This window comes from Lontra canadensis, unplaced genomic scaffold (assembly GCF_010015895.1).
Source record: "Lontra canadensis isolate GAN:19392208 unplaced genomic scaffold, GSC_riverotter_1.0 scaffold9, whole genome shotgun sequence".
NCBI lineage: Eukaryota > Metazoa > Chordata > Mammalia > Carnivora > Mustelidae > Lontra > Lontra canadensis.
This window is the reverse complement of record NW_022631003.1, coordinates 40,301,272-40,317,195: the sequence shown is the minus strand read 5'-3', so window position 1 is coordinate 40,317,195 and position 15,924 is coordinate 40,301,272. Positions and strand designations below refer to the sequence as shown.

Below are 15,924 nucleotides of genomic sequence, written 5' to 3'. Positions count from 1 at the left end.
ACCTGCTGCTTATTCTCAGTCTCTGTTTACCTCAAAGAACACATCTTCCAATTATATTTTATTGTATTTAGGTTGTAGAAAGACACAGATCTAAAATATCACATAAGAAAAACATATAAAAGTAATCTTGGGCTATTTTGACTACTATATGCATTAGACCAGATCCAATTAAATCTATATTGATATTAGCAAAAGTCCTTTTCTTAGATTTAAGAAAAATCCTTTTCTTAGATTTAAGAAAAATCCCATAAAACACTCTTGGTTTGCTGTGGCTTATTTTTCATTTTCGTGGATAGAGAAACAAAATAATGGATAATACTCAGTGTTATTCAATTTTCTGAGGGAATCTGTAATAAAACTAATAGGACCAGGATCAATTTTAATTAAAGCAGATCTCTAAGAAATTAGTTCAATAATACAAAGTACTTACTTAAGGAAAGTAAATCCTTAAATCTATATTCACATTTCTCTTACAGGTTTAAAAATTTTAGAAAAGCAAGTAACCACAGCAATTTTTTTATTTGAAATGTCACTACCTTTATAAATGCTGATTAATTTTTTTAAATATCTGGCCCAGAATATTCAAAAACATACTATAGTATTTTTGCTTATAATAAGGAATATTTCATTTTAAATGTTTTAATGCTATTTCCAGGACAGATATGCCTTTTCTCCAAATAAAAGCACTGTCACTTTATTGTTGTTTAGTATAAAAGTAATTTACTGATGTACTTTCAGCAATTTTTCCATCTGAAGAAAAAAGGGAGAATTGCTGTCATTAGTAGCTTATCTGACAGATTTGCCAACAGAAAGTTAATTTTGACTGCAGCTATTTCTTGTCCTTGGGAGGTGTTCCCACAGAGCTGTGCTCATTGAATCCAACATTCAGGCATGAATATGGTAATTATCCTTTGATCATGGTGTATTTATACCTCTCCAGAACACCCCCATAAAAGAAAAAGGCTCCACTGGTCCTCCAAACAGTTTAAAGTACAGCTTAGGTTCAGGAATTAGAACATAGCAAAAATAATAATAATAATAATTATTATTATTATTATTATTATTCTTGGATGACTAAAAAGGTGCAAAGCATTGACTCCTATTCTGCTGGTGAAATGCAGAAGTTTTAGTTAAAAGATTTTTTAAAAAATACTGGATGAAACTAATCACTTAATTTGAATGAAATGGATACAATTTCTATTGTACCACTAGATACAAAATTAAGGTACATGTTATATACAAATGATTTAAGTGTTATTGTTTATCAAGGTGAATTTGCTTAACATTTAAGTAAATAGCATGATTTGCAAGACTGTCAAATTATAGTAAGTATAGCTGAGTCAAAAACACACTAAAAATGAGAAATTTATAAAAAATGACAATTTACATATAAGCACATGTATTGTTATATTTAAAGATATAAACATATTTTATCAAATATATAAAAGCATTGGCTTCCCAGAGAATTTTCTTAAGAATTTTGTGAAATGAAACATTTAACAATGGCAATAGAATTTTGCATAAAATTATATGTTGATTACATATTCAAGAACCCTCAAAAAATATTTTGGGTAATATTTTTAGTTTGGTACTTAATGGATTGTAGATTTTTTTTAATGCTTCTCCATATTCTATAATCTTCACAAATTTCCTAAGCCCAAAATGACTATATTATTCAAATAAAAATCAAAGCATATGGTCTGATACTAAGATACACTTTCAGAAATTGGACTGTCCTGAAAAATCCAGGACTTATGGTTGCCATATCTATTCCAGAAACATAGGCATAAATTAAGTGAAACAGGAAATAGCCAGTTAAAAGACAGAGTTTCCATGTGTTCTGAAAACTGTTTCCAAAACAAAGTTGTACATAATTACACATATAAATACATTTACACATATTTAGCCAAAGGCTAAGAAGAAATGGTTTGGAGACACCTAATATAAGTGCTTCGAAAGAAAACTATATGATAACATTCTCCATATAGGTTAAAAACCTGGAAATTTCTAATTATTTAAAATGTAGTCTGCAGTCAGAAGTCATTCCCAAATCCTCTTACAACAAATAGAGATGTTACAAAACCCATGCAAAAACTATTCTCATCAGAAAAAAGTCCCTCAGGGCCCCACTCAGGACACACAAGTCCTACAACAAATACTAGACTGAAAGCAATAAATAAAAATCAGTACCTGGGTGCAAAAAAAAAAAAAAAAGATATAATCCTATCAGGATATAGAGTTAAATGTTTAATAGAAATGAAAAGACGGAAAGGAAAATCAAAAGCAGAAACATAGAAACCATCTTTAGAGCAAGGCTTAACTATCCTACACATGGCATTAGATCCTGAGGGCACCATTGCCTGATATATAATATGATAACTGGCATTCATTTTTGTGTCCCTGAAAAAGACTAGAATATGTTCTCAAGTCCCTCATCTTCTCAGGTAAAAAGGTAAGAGTATCTGTGTTTCATTTCAGAAGTTTTACTTTGGAAAGGATTTGGTTATTTTTATACAGAAAATTCTTGTATGCAGAACAAATCATATCTATAATCCAAAATTATATCATTAATTCAAAACAAGTATGATATCTCTATTCCATTGAAGCCATTGTTCTCAGCATTTTTAAATACAGAACAAAGAGTATAGACCAAATCATATCTTTGAGGTATTCACAATTGTGTGGGATAAATGAGTAAGGAGTCACAGTAGTTTATTCCCAAATCAAGTGTGTATAAAACACATCAATTTTCTGTATTCCATGTTGTCAAGAATGTAAATTGTTTCAGCTATCATAGAAAAATTGTATGGAGTTTTTCAAAAAATAAAAATAGAATTAGCATATGACCTACAAATTCCACTTCTGGGTATATATTCAAAAGGATATGAAATCACTATCTCAAAGAGGTATCTCCACTTCTATGTTCATTCCACCATTATTCACAATAGCCAAGACATGGAAACAACCTAAATGTCCACCAACAGATGAATGGCTAAAGAAAGTGTGGTACATACATGAATGGGATACTATCCAACCATAAGAAAAGAAAATTCTGCCATTTGGGACAACATGGAAGGACCTTGAAGGCATTGTGCTATGAGAAATAAATCTAACAGAAAAAGACAAATATTATATAATCTCATTTGTATGTGGAATCTAAAAACATCGAACTCCTAGAAACAAAGTAAAATGGTGTTTGCCAGGAGTTCGAGGTTGAGATAAATGTGGAGATGTTGATCAAAGGGCACAAACTTCTAGTTCTAAGATGAATAAGTTCTAGGGAATCTAATGTATAAGCACTTTGACTATAGATAATAATATTGTATTGTATATTTAATAGTTGCTAAGAGAATAGGTCTTAAAAATTCTCACCACACATACATACATACATACACACAAGTGATTATATACAATGATAGCGGTGTTGAATTGTGGTAATCATTTTACAACATAAACATGTATCAAATCATGTCATATATCTTAAACTTACACAATGTTATATGTCAATTATATCTCAATAAACATGGGGAAAAAATCCCTGTGTTCCAAAAGAAACAAGCTCAGAACAAGCCATTGATATCTCAAAGTAAAGATTAATTTCTGGTAGATACAGACCTGATTTTTTTCTGTATAATAGGGCTTCCCCATCTATAAAAAAAGGAAAAAAGCAATAACAATTATGTCATTTTATATTTCTCTATAGTATTTTTTAAAACAATGAAAATAATATTCTGCTTATTTCCATTCTTTTAAATTCAATCCATGGAAACTACTTTTTATATCTAAAAATTATGATTTTCAATATTAATTTATTGAGAGCTTTCTTATATAGGTCTAGGTATGCATTTACCTATCACAAACTCTAAATCAAAGTTTTCAATGTCAACTCATTATTGAAAAAAATATATGGCCAAATAAATTAAATTCACAAAATTTATATTAGTCAGTACTTTAACATCTTTTTCATACTATCAAAATCTTTTACATCTGTCAATCTAAAGTATATTTTCCAATTGAAATTTCAACTACATTTATTTTCCCCTAAACATTTCTGGTTAGTGTATTCACAAACAGTGAATTAGACAAAAGACAAAAACAGGAAAGGAAGGAAGTAAAGAAAGAAGAAAGAAAGAGGAGGGAGGGAAAAGGCAACCAATTGTATAGATTTTGCCCTACTAAGAAGCTAGAATAATAAGGGAAAAAATAATATTTGATTATATGTATCCATTTCATGTCAGATCTATAGTTCACCTTACTAAAGTTTTTCTCCACTTAGTCAGGGTATTGTTTTTTAATTTTCTTTTCTTTTTTTTTTTTTTGTGCAGTTATGGTTGCTTAAACAGTAAAACTTTTTCTTCTAACAGACCAAAATATTCCACAAATTAAGTGTGTGGCTCTGTTTTATTCATCAGCCTGATAATATTTTTTTTTCTTTTCCCCCACTTTTGGGCCTCTTCTGATATGTTTAGTGTTCATTTTTCTGGGGTCATTGTTACCCTTTTAGCATTTTGTTCTCCCATTCATCTATTCTTCTCTGGAAAAAATGACAAGGTGGAAAACTCACCTCAAAAAAAAAAAAAAGAACAAGAGGCTGTACTGACTGCTAGGGATCTAATCAATACAGACATTAGTAAGATGTTGAACTAGAGTTCAGAATGCTGATTATAAAGATACTAGCTGGATTTGAAAAAAAGCATAGAAGATGATAGAGAATCCCTTTCTGGAGAAATAAAAGAACAAAAATCTAACCAAGTTGAAATCAGAAAAGCTGTTAATGAGGTGCAATCAAAAACAGAGGTTATTACTGCTAGGATAAATGAGGCTGAAGAGAGAATTACTGATATAGAAGACCAAATGATAGAGAATAAAGAAGCTGAGAAAAAGAGATAAACAACTACTGGATCATGAGGGGAGATTCTGAGTAATAAGTGATACCATAGATGAAACAATATTAGAATAATTGGGTTCCCAGAAGAAGAAAGAGAGAGGGGGGCAGAAGGTAATATTGATATCTTTAGAGCACTAAATGAGAAAAATATGCAGCCAAGAATACTATATCCAACTAGGCTGGCATTGAAAATAGAAGGAGAGATAAAAAGCTTCTAGGACAAACAAAAACTAAAATAATTTGCAAACACCAAACCAGCCCTAAAGGAAATATTGAAAGGTGTATTCTAAGCAATGAGACAGCCTAAAAGTAATATAGACTGGAAAGGAAGAGAGACAATATACAGTAACAGTCACCCTATAGGCAATAAATTCATATCTTTCATATCTTTCTGAATGTAAATATGACAAATGCCCCCAATCAAAAGACACAGAGTATCAGAATGGGGGAAAAAAGGCCCCACCGATATACTGTCTGCAAAAGACTCCTTTTAGACCCAAAGACACCTCCATATTTAAAGTGAAGGGGTAGAAAACAATTTATCATGCTAATGGACATCACAAGAAAGCTGGGGAGGTAATCCTTCTATCAGACAAATTAGATTTTAAGCCAAAAACTATGAGAGATGAGGAAGGACACTATATCATACTTAAAGAGTCTGTCCTACAAGAAGATCTAACAATTTTAAATTTCTATGCCCCTAACATGGGAGCAGTCAATTATATAAACCAATTAATAACAAAATCAAAGAAACACATTGACAATAATACAATAATAGTAGGAGACTTTAACACCCCCATCACTAAAATGGAGAGATCATCTAAGCAAAAGATCAACAAGGAAATAAAGGCTTTAAATGACACACTGAACAAGATGGACATCACAGATATATTCAGAACATTCCATCCCAAAGCAACAGAATACACATTCTTCTCTAGCGCACATGGAACATTCTCCAGAATAGATCACATCCTGGGTCACAAATCAGGTCTCAGCCAGTACCAAGACTGGATCATTCCCTTCATATTTTCAGAACACAATGCTTTGGAACTAGAACTCAACCACAGAGGAATGTTGGAAAGAACTCAAATACATGGAGCCCAAAGAGCATCCTACTAAAGAATGACTGGGTCAACCAGGAAATTAAGAAGAATTAAAAAAAAAATTCATGGAAACAAATGAAAATAATAACACAATTGTTCAAAATCTTTGGGATGCAGCAAAGGGGGTTCTAAGAAGAAATTATATAGCAATACAAGAAGAAGAAGGAAGAAGGAAGAAGGAAGAAGAAGAAGAAGAAGAAGAAGAAGAAGAAGAAGAAGAAGACAAAGAGGAATAAGAAGGAGGAGGAAGAAGAGGAGGAGGAGGAAGGGGGGAGGAGGAAGAGGAGGAGGGGGAGGAAGGGGAGGAGGAGGGGGGATGGGGGAAGGAGGAAGAGGGGGAAGAGGAGGAGAAGGAGGAGGAGGAGGAAGGGAAATAATAAAGATCAGAGCAGAAATTAATGGAATATAAACCAAAAGAACAGTAGAACAGATCAATGAAACTAGGAGCTGGTTCTTTGAAAGAATTAACAAGATTGATAAACCCCTGGCCAGACTTATCAAAAAGAAAGGAGAAAGGACCCAAGTTAATAAAATCAAGAATGAAAGAGGAGAGATCACAACCAATACCAAAGAAATACAAGAAACAGAGGCATTCTTAGGGATGTATAAACTACCAAAACTAAACCGGAAGAAATAAAAAACCTGAACAGACACATAACCAGTAGGAAAACTGAAGCAATAATATAAAATCTCCCTACAAACAAGAGCTTAGGGCCAGATGACTTCCTGGGGGAATTCTATCAAATATTTAAAGAAGAATTAATACCTATTCTCCAGAAACTGTTCCAAAAAAACAGAAATGGAAGGAAAACTTCCAAACTCATTTTATGAGGCCAGCATTACCTTGAACCCAAAACCATACCAAGACCCCATCAAAAAGGAGAACTACAAACCAATATCCCTGATGAACATGGATGCAAAAATTCTCACCAAAATACTAGCCAATAGAATCCAACAGTACATTAAAAGGATTATTAACCAGGGCCAAGTGGGATTTATTCCTGGGCTACAAGGGTGGTTCAACATCTGTAAACCAATCAATGTGATACAATACATTAATAAAAGAAAGAACAAGAACCATATGATCCTCTCAATAGATGCAGAAAAAGCATTTGACAAAGTACAGCATCCTTTCTTGATCAAAACTCTTCACAATGTAGGGATAAAAGGCATATATCTCAACATCATAAAAGCCATCTATGAAAAACCCACAGCAAATATCATTCTCAATGGGGAAAAAGTGAGAGTTTTTCCCCTAAGGTTTAGGAACACAGCAGGGATGTTAAGTATCACCACTGCTATCCAACATAGTAATTGAAGTCCTAGCCTCAACAATCAGACAACAAAAAGAAATAAAAAGGCATCTGAATTGGCAAACAAGAAGTCAAACTCTCACTGTTTGCAGAGGATATAACAGTTTATGTGGAAAACCCAGAAGACTTCACCCCAAAACTGCTAGAACTCATACAGGAATTCAGTAAAGTGTCAGGATATAAAATCAATGCACAGAAATCAGTTGCATTTCTATACACCAACAACAAGACAGAAGAAAAAGAAACTGAGGAGTTGATCCCATTTATAACTACACCCAAAACCATAAGATACCTAGGAATAAATCTAACCAAAGAAAACTATAAGGTTCTCATGAAAGAAACTGAGGAAGACACAAAGAAATGGAAAAACGTTCCATACTCATGTATTGGAAGAGCAAAATATTGTGAAAATATCCATGCTACCTAAAGCAATCTACACATTTAAAGCAATCCCTATCAAAACACCCTCAGCTTTTTTCAAAGAAATGGAGTAAATAATCCTAAAATTTATATGGAACCAGAAAAGACTGAATAGCCAGAGGAACACTGAAAAAGAAAACCAAAGTTGGTGGCATCACAATTCCAGACTTCAATCTCTATTACAAAGCTGTAATCATCAAGACAACATGGTACTGGCACAAAAAGAGACACATAGATCAATGGAACAGATTAAAGAACCCAGAAGTGGACCCTCAACTCTATGATCAACTAAGTGACAAAGTAGGAAAGAATGTCCAGTGGAAAAAAGACAGCCTCTTCAACAGTGTTGGGAAAATTGGACAGACACATGCAGAAGAATGAAACTGGACCATTTCCTTATGCCACACACAAAAATGGACTCAAAATGGATGAAAGACCTCAATGTGAGACAGAAATCCATCAAAATCCTTGAGAAGAACACAGGTAGCAACCTCTTCGACCTCAGCTGCAGTAACTTCTTCCTAGAAACATCCCCAAAGTCAAGGGAAACAAGGGCAAAAATGAACTATTGGGACTTCATCAAGATCAAAAGTTTTTGTACAACAAAGGAAACAGTCAACAAAACCAAAAGACAACTGACAGAATGGGAAAAGATATTTGCAAATGACATATCAGATAAAGGGCTAGTATCCAAATACTATAAAGAACTTATCAAATTCAACATCCAAAGAACAAATAATCCAATCAAGAAATGGGCAGAAGACATGAACAGACATTTTTGCAAAGATGGCCAACAGACACACAAAGAAGTGCTCAATATCACTCGGCATCAGGGATATACTAATCAGAACCACAATGAGATACCACCTCACACCAGTCAGAATGGCTAAAATTAAGGCAGGAAATGACAGATGCTGGCGAGGATGCAGAGAAAGGGGAACCCTCCTACACTGTTGGTGGGAATGCAAGCTGGTGCAACCACTCTGGAAAACAGTATGGAGGTTCCTCATAAAGTTGAAAATAGAACTACCCTATGACCTAGCAATTGCACTGCTGGATATTTACCCTAAGGATACAAATGTGGTGATCCAAAGGGGCATATGCACCCCAATGTTTATAGCAGCAATGTCCACAATAGCCAAACTATGGAAAGAGCCTACATATCCATCAACAGATGAATGGATAAAGAAGAGGTGGTATATATATATATATATATATATATATATATATATATATATATATGCAATGGAATACTATACAGCCATCAAAAAAGAAATCTTGCCATTTGCAAGGACATGAATGGAACTAGAGGGTATTATGCTAAGTGAAATAAGTCAAGCAGAGAAAGACAGTTATCATATGATCTCACTGATATCGGAAATTTGGGAAACAAGACAGGAGGATCATAGGGGAAGCAAGGGAAAAATGAAACAAGATGAAACCAGAGAGGGAGACAAACCATAAGAGACACTTAATCTCAGGAAACAAACTGAGGATTGCTGGAGGGGAGGGGGACTAGGAGGGATGGGGTAGCTGGGTGATGGGCATTGGGGAGGGTATGTGCTTTGATGAGTGCTGTGAATTGTGTAAGCCTGATGATTCACAGACCTGTACCCCTGAAACAAATAATGCATTACATGTTAATAAAAATTAATTAATTAATTAATTTAAAAGATTATGAAAGTCACTATTACTTGAAGTAATCATTTTCTAATGGTCTATCAGATGATTTCTCAGGTAGTTGGATTAAGGATAGAAGTCTTTTCTCTTAATCACAACAAATAATCATAGTATACCACATTCTGTCTTCTCTAGAAAAGTAAAATATACTGTACTCCCAAATTTAGAAGATAGATTTCGAATTTAGGATATAGAATGAGTCTCTTCCCTTTTGCTGACCTTTCCCCTTATATGTAGACATTATTGTTTTTCTGCCCCTTTTCAGAAATAGAACTAAGTAATACATTTGTTTTTAAGATTTGTTCTTATTTTGCTCAATTATTAATTAACAAAATTAATGATTTCTTACCTTTCAATTAATTTTAGAAATTAACTAACTGACTTCATGAATTATCCAGGAAAGTTGTTAGCTTAAGAACTGTTTTCTCATACTACATCAAGAACAATATAACAATAAAACAAAGAAAAATAAATGTTTTCTCTACAAAAAAAAATTGTGATAAACCAATCTTTTAATTGGTAATACTTTCATGATTTGTGAAAATTTCAATTACCAGTGTGGGTCTTTAATATAAATGCAGTTTTAAGTTCAAGATAGGGTCATTAAAAGATAAACTGTGATTAAAATAGACAGCAAAAATAACACATCTTGAGTAACCTGTTCATTAATATTTCCTTAAGATAGGTTTATTACAGCTGAATAGGATGAAAACCTAGTTTTCTTAGTATCCTAGTATCCTTACTTATTATCCTACTGAGATACAGGAAAGTTTTCTGATGGAGAAAAAAGTTTGAAGTAGAGAACACTAAACATTTAAGCAAGCATATACACATGTTTACCAAATTTGAAATGATTCTTTAAATTAGTACCTTACCTTTGCAGAAGATGCAAAGGACCACAACCAAATACAAAAAGATCAGGTTCATGGTGGTGATTTGGGACCTAGAAATGGGGACCAGTCATCCTGGAGAACCAGGTCCATAAGGGACCCTCTTACAGAAGTTTTTATACCCACTCTTACCACAGTTTCTCATAATGGGCTAGGTGTGGTGATGATAGAGCAAGATAAATATTATAGCATGCCAAAGATGAAATCCGTTTCAAGTCAATTTAGTGTTTTATTCATGCCATCTTCTACCTTGGATCAAGTCCAGCTCACACTAAACCCAAAGCATACCTTCTTGCCACCCTGTACAAACAGGAAAGGCAGGAAATAAAAGCCCCAGGATTAAAAACCAAATATGCCAATAATATACATTTGTCTGTACCCTATTAGTCATCACAAAAGTCTTAATACCTCAAGAAACTCAAATAGTGTGATTAAATATTGATTAAATATTGTAATATTGTCTCTCCCTTAACAACAAAACGTACTTTAAACATTAATCTACCTTGAAACAAAGAACTCTTTTCTTATCAATATATTAATGGGTATTTCGTTATGAAAGCATGTAATTATCACATAGGCATAGCATAAGTATGGCTATGGATAAACTAAGACATACAATGCACTATGGTCACTGTAATAGCTCCATTACTCACAGGACACATGATATTCCAATGATATGCATGCTTACCCTGAACTTTATAATCAGATATATAACTAGAAGACATGAAAATGAGAACATCAGAAATAGAATGTTTTAGAACAAAAATAAAATTAAATAGAAAATACCACCCATGAATTATATATGTGGATATTCTGGGGTATGGAGAAGAAGTTCAAGTCATGGTCTAAGAGGAGAAGTCATGGTCTAAGAGGAGAAGTTCTGGTCTGTGCTGAGCAGGGTAGAGGTGATTGGCCATGAAAGGTGACCCTGAAAACTAGAAAGGGCCAACTCCACAGTTTGATGATGCTCCCAATCACCATAAAGGAAAGGCTTCAGTGCACTTGTGGTGAACATAGTATAATGTATAAACCTGTCAAATCACTACGTGTACACCTGAAACTAATATAACATTGTATGGGGACTATACTCAAATAAAACTTAAGAGGAGAAGAAAAGGTGTCAGTAGCCAAAGGGAAAATAGTCCTCAGTCTTATCTTCAGAAAAGCAGAAAAATCCCAAGAAAAGGGGAAAACTATGAATAAGCATCCTTTTCTTTCCTTTTTATCCCCTCATTCTCAACTAATCTGAAGGGATTAAATGAACTTGCCTTGTCAGAGGGCCTTACCAATTCAGAGTGAAAACTTTCACTCATGCACTTCCTGTCCCCATGAAATCTCCTTAGTCTCTTTGTTGATTCCTTAAATCATCTTGAAGGAGTACAATATTTATCAGGTTTAAATATTTTAAATGCATTTTCCTGTTTAAGGTAACACATTCAATGGAAGCCATGCATTTTTTATCTGACATCAGTGAAAATGTGAGAGTTTTCCTGGTGGGGCAGGGATTTGGAGAGTAGGCAAACAACAGACACAGGAGTGATGGGGAGAAGGCTCACTCTAAGAACAGAGAAGGAGGTAACAGAGATTGGAGGGGATAAAACTAACTTCATTAACTTTGTAGTTTTTCCAAAACCTAGCTCTGGTTGTTCTAGCACTTTGCAAATAAAGACTAGGTACTGAGGATTTTTCTCCAACACAGAAAAAAAGTGTAGTTATTAGGGAATATTGCCCTTTGAGACATATGACTCATATGAACATGGCCATTTACAACATTCTTTTGTTTTTTTAATCATACATGACTTTATTGTGAAGGAGATTTGTTCTTGGAGAGCCCATTTTTCAGATTATCACTATGACATGATTATTCTGCTATGGGTCAACTGTGGACATAGATATGTAGACCAGAATGAAACAAAGTTACCTTGAGGCTTTGGGGGGACTAAGACTACATGCAAATGGGAAACTTTCCATTAAGTAGGGATCAGGTGAAATTGCTATGGAAGCTTGAAGGAAGGTGGCACTCTTAGCTTGTGAAAATCAGGGAAAATTTCATGGAGAGGCTAGTTTAAGGGCTGAACCTGAGAAAAGAAAGTAGATAAAATCTGAACATGCAGAATTAAGGAAGGATTCCAAATGGAAAATGCATTATGAAAAAGTCAAATGCAGTTTCAAGCATTCGAATGTCTTACCACCCACTTCTCTTTCTAGATCACATGTTCTAGTAGTACAATTCCAAGAATCTACTGCATCCAGTGGAACCCACAAGGCATGGATCCTGCTACATTTCATTCACCCTCACTCCCCTCAACAATTCATTTACTCTCTTACTTGGCTTAGATTGTATGGTTAATTATCATTATTCCTTTGCATGAACCCTTAATTCTTTTCCCTATTAAATCTCTGACCCCAGTTGGCCCCTGAAGACAGGCAATTATATCTCATCTATTTGCTTTCACACTCTTCATGCTTTCTCTTCTCTTCTCCAATATCTGATGCTTCCTTTCCATCATCCCTCTCAGTTAATGACCTTACTTCTAATTTTACTGAGAAAGTATAAGCTGTCAAAAAAGAAACTCTGTAAGCTCCCATCCACAAATATATCCATCTACTGGTATCTGTACCCTTTGCTCTGCCTGCCTTCTTTATTAATACACAAGAACTCTCTGTGCCACAATCTATGTCAATTTGTGTATAGGATTTCATCTAAGAACATTAATGCCAGTAATTTGTTCACCTGTGTCCATATCACCAAGGTTTCTTTCCTCTTTTGGATTAATCCCAGTGGTATAAATACATGCTATTATGTGTTCTTCCTAAGAAAAACAAATGTAACCAAAAAAGTAACTTTATGATGTCTGGATTGTATGTCAATAAAGCTGTTACTTAAAAAAAAAAAAAAAAGATGTTGAACTCTCTTCCTTCTGCTCTCTTCCCATTTTTCCGCTATCCTAATGGCTAAACTTCACAGAAGTTCCTTCACTGACTCCATTCCTGACTTCTTTCTCCATAAACTTTACTCAACCCCCATTAAGTTCTCTCCATCACTGCACAAAATCAAGGATACAGGTGATCTAATGGGAATCCAGTGGTCAATTGTCAATCCTCATTTTACTGACCTCTCAACAACATTTGACACATACTTGATCAATTCCTCCTTCTTAGGACACTTTGACTTCTGCAATTTCCAGTTTTTTCCTGTTTCATGAGCTGTTCCCTCTTGTTCACCTCTGCCAAATCCTCATCTCCAGCACCTCTTAACATAAGGGACGTGACACTCAATTTTGGATCTCTTCTTTTTCTCTAGACACTTCACTCTCTTGGTGATGGTACCCAAATTCTATGGGTTTACATACCATTCAGATACTCATGACTTCCAAGTTTATATAACCAGCCCTGGACTATTCCCCTGCCTCCAAGCTTATTTTCCACATCTTCACCTGGATGTCTAATAGGCAACTAAACTCAATGTGACCCAAATGAAATTCTAAACCCATTCCTCCCACCAATGTCCTCTTCCTAGTATCTTTTTTTTTTTTTTAATATCAAGTAATGGAAAATCTGTCTGGATTACCTGACCCCTCAAATGTATAGCCATTCTTGAATTTTCCTTTTCCTTTTCTTTTTGCATGCCTCCTACACACACATACTGCATCAGAAAATCCTGTCGGTTCTCAATTTAAAATAAACCCAGATTGAAACCGCTTCTCATGACCACCTCCTCTCCCACCACTCTGACTCCCCTCATTCAGGACACCATTACCTCTGACCTTGATTACCACTTCTAGCTAGTCTCCCTTTTTATGATCTCAGAACATCAGCTAGAATAGTCTTGTGCAAACTGACTTTTAACATACATTTTTCTACTCAAAACACTGTAGGACCCCTCCCCTTAATTCACCAAATAAAAGCAATATCTTTAATATGGTCTACAAGGCCCTCCTCCATCAGCCCCAAATCTGATTTCACTTTCTGCCTGCTTGTTCTCACTCTCTCTGCTCCAGCCTCAGAGGCCTCCCTGCTGTCACTGTTCCTCACCAGGCAACCCTACCTCAGAGTTTCTGCATTTGCTGTTTTTGTTCCCTGGGATACTCTCTCCTCAGGTATCCACCGAATGTGCTCTTTCACCTCATTAAAACCTGCATTTTAATGACATTTTGCAAATTGTTAATATCTACTTTCACATGCTATAATTATTTTCCTCCAAAATGTCCATTTTCAGGGTTATGATTAGACTTTAGCCTTGGTGAGTCAGAACCTATCCATGTGTAAGAGATTTAAAATATGGACAATTTGCATATGTTTCAAACAGATGTCCAAAAAGATAGTTACATAATATAATTCTAGGCATGATCAATATTGTATGCTATTAAACTAAATATTTTAATCTCAAAATAAATTAGAAGACTTTTTAATTTCTTATAATTTATTTATACCTTTATGCAATTCCTAATTCTTCCCCAAAATATCAATCCCTCACTTCATTCAGGTCTTTGCCCAAAACCACCTTCACATGGACACCTTCCTTGAATAAATTACAAACCTCACCTCACAGCACTCCTTCCCTCTACTCTTTTCTGTTTTATTTTTCTCCGTAGCTTTTACCACCATCTAATGTATACTTTTACTTTATCTTTTAATACATATAATTATGTCTGTCTTTAGTACTAGAATGTTCAATTAGGGCAGGGGTCTCTATGTGTTTTGTTCACTACCGAGTTCCAGTGCCTACAAATGACTCTGGCATATGCTAGATGCTCAATAAATATTGAATAAATGATTTATTTTTTTAAAGAGTATTTATTTGTCAGAGAGAGTGAGCACAGGCAGACAAAGTGGCAGGCAGAGGCAGATGGAGAAACAGGCTCCCTGCTGAGCAAGGAACCTGATGTGGGACTTGATCCCAAAACACTGGGATCATGACCTGAGCCGAAGGCAGCTGCTTAACCAACTGAGCCACCCAGGCGTCCCTGAATAAATGATTTAATGAATAATTTTGCTATGCTCAAAAATAAAAATCACATTAAATAATAATGATAATAATAATGATAAACAAGATTTAATATTAAAGTTATTTATATTAAGAGATTTAGTTCAATATAATATAGCATGCACTGAGTTAGACATATTATAGGAAAACTGGGGAAATACTGATGGTTAAGAGAAGCGTCCCACCACTTGAAACTTCTAGTCTAGATCCACCCTCATAATTCTGAGGTTGAAATGTACCAGCAGTATTAATGGTTTTGTTTGATTTCACGAGTTCAGTTGCCTTCTAGTAAAAAATAGTCCAAAATCCTAGATCTTTTTCACTATAATGTTAATAACTACAGATGAAATTGGATTTACAGTTATGAGAAAGTGGAGGAGGGACAGAAAAATATCCTCTAGACTGAGAAGCTACTTCAAGACCCAAAATCAAAGTCACTCCAATATATTTACAGAGTCAGGGTAACTTACTGAAGGTGGTTGGGGGCAGGAAGCAGGCAATTCAGGCATTATGCAGCTATCATCAGCCCAGTTGGGACCTTAAGCCACAGTTTTCATAGAGCAAGGGGCATTGTGGTGAGATCCAAGGTTAGTTATCTAAAATCAGAACTTCTGTGCACAGGTCATCTCTACTGGTTATCTAA

The 15,924-nt window shown here is 34.6% G+C and overlaps 1 long non-coding RNA gene across 1 annotated transcript; it reads right to left on the bottom strand.

Annotated features, from left to right (window-relative positions):
- Positions 1 to 720: 720 nt before the first annotated feature.
- LOC116866447 lies at positions 721 to 10,364 on the bottom strand. The gene is made up of 3 exons (XR_004382389.1): positions 10,280 to 10,364; positions 3,616 to 3,648; positions 721 to 750 (listed from the first exon to the last, which is right to left on the bottom strand). It is a non-coding gene; the product is annotated as an uncharacterized LOC116866447 (long non-coding RNA).
- Positions 10,365 to 15,924: the final 5,560 nt, after the last annotated feature.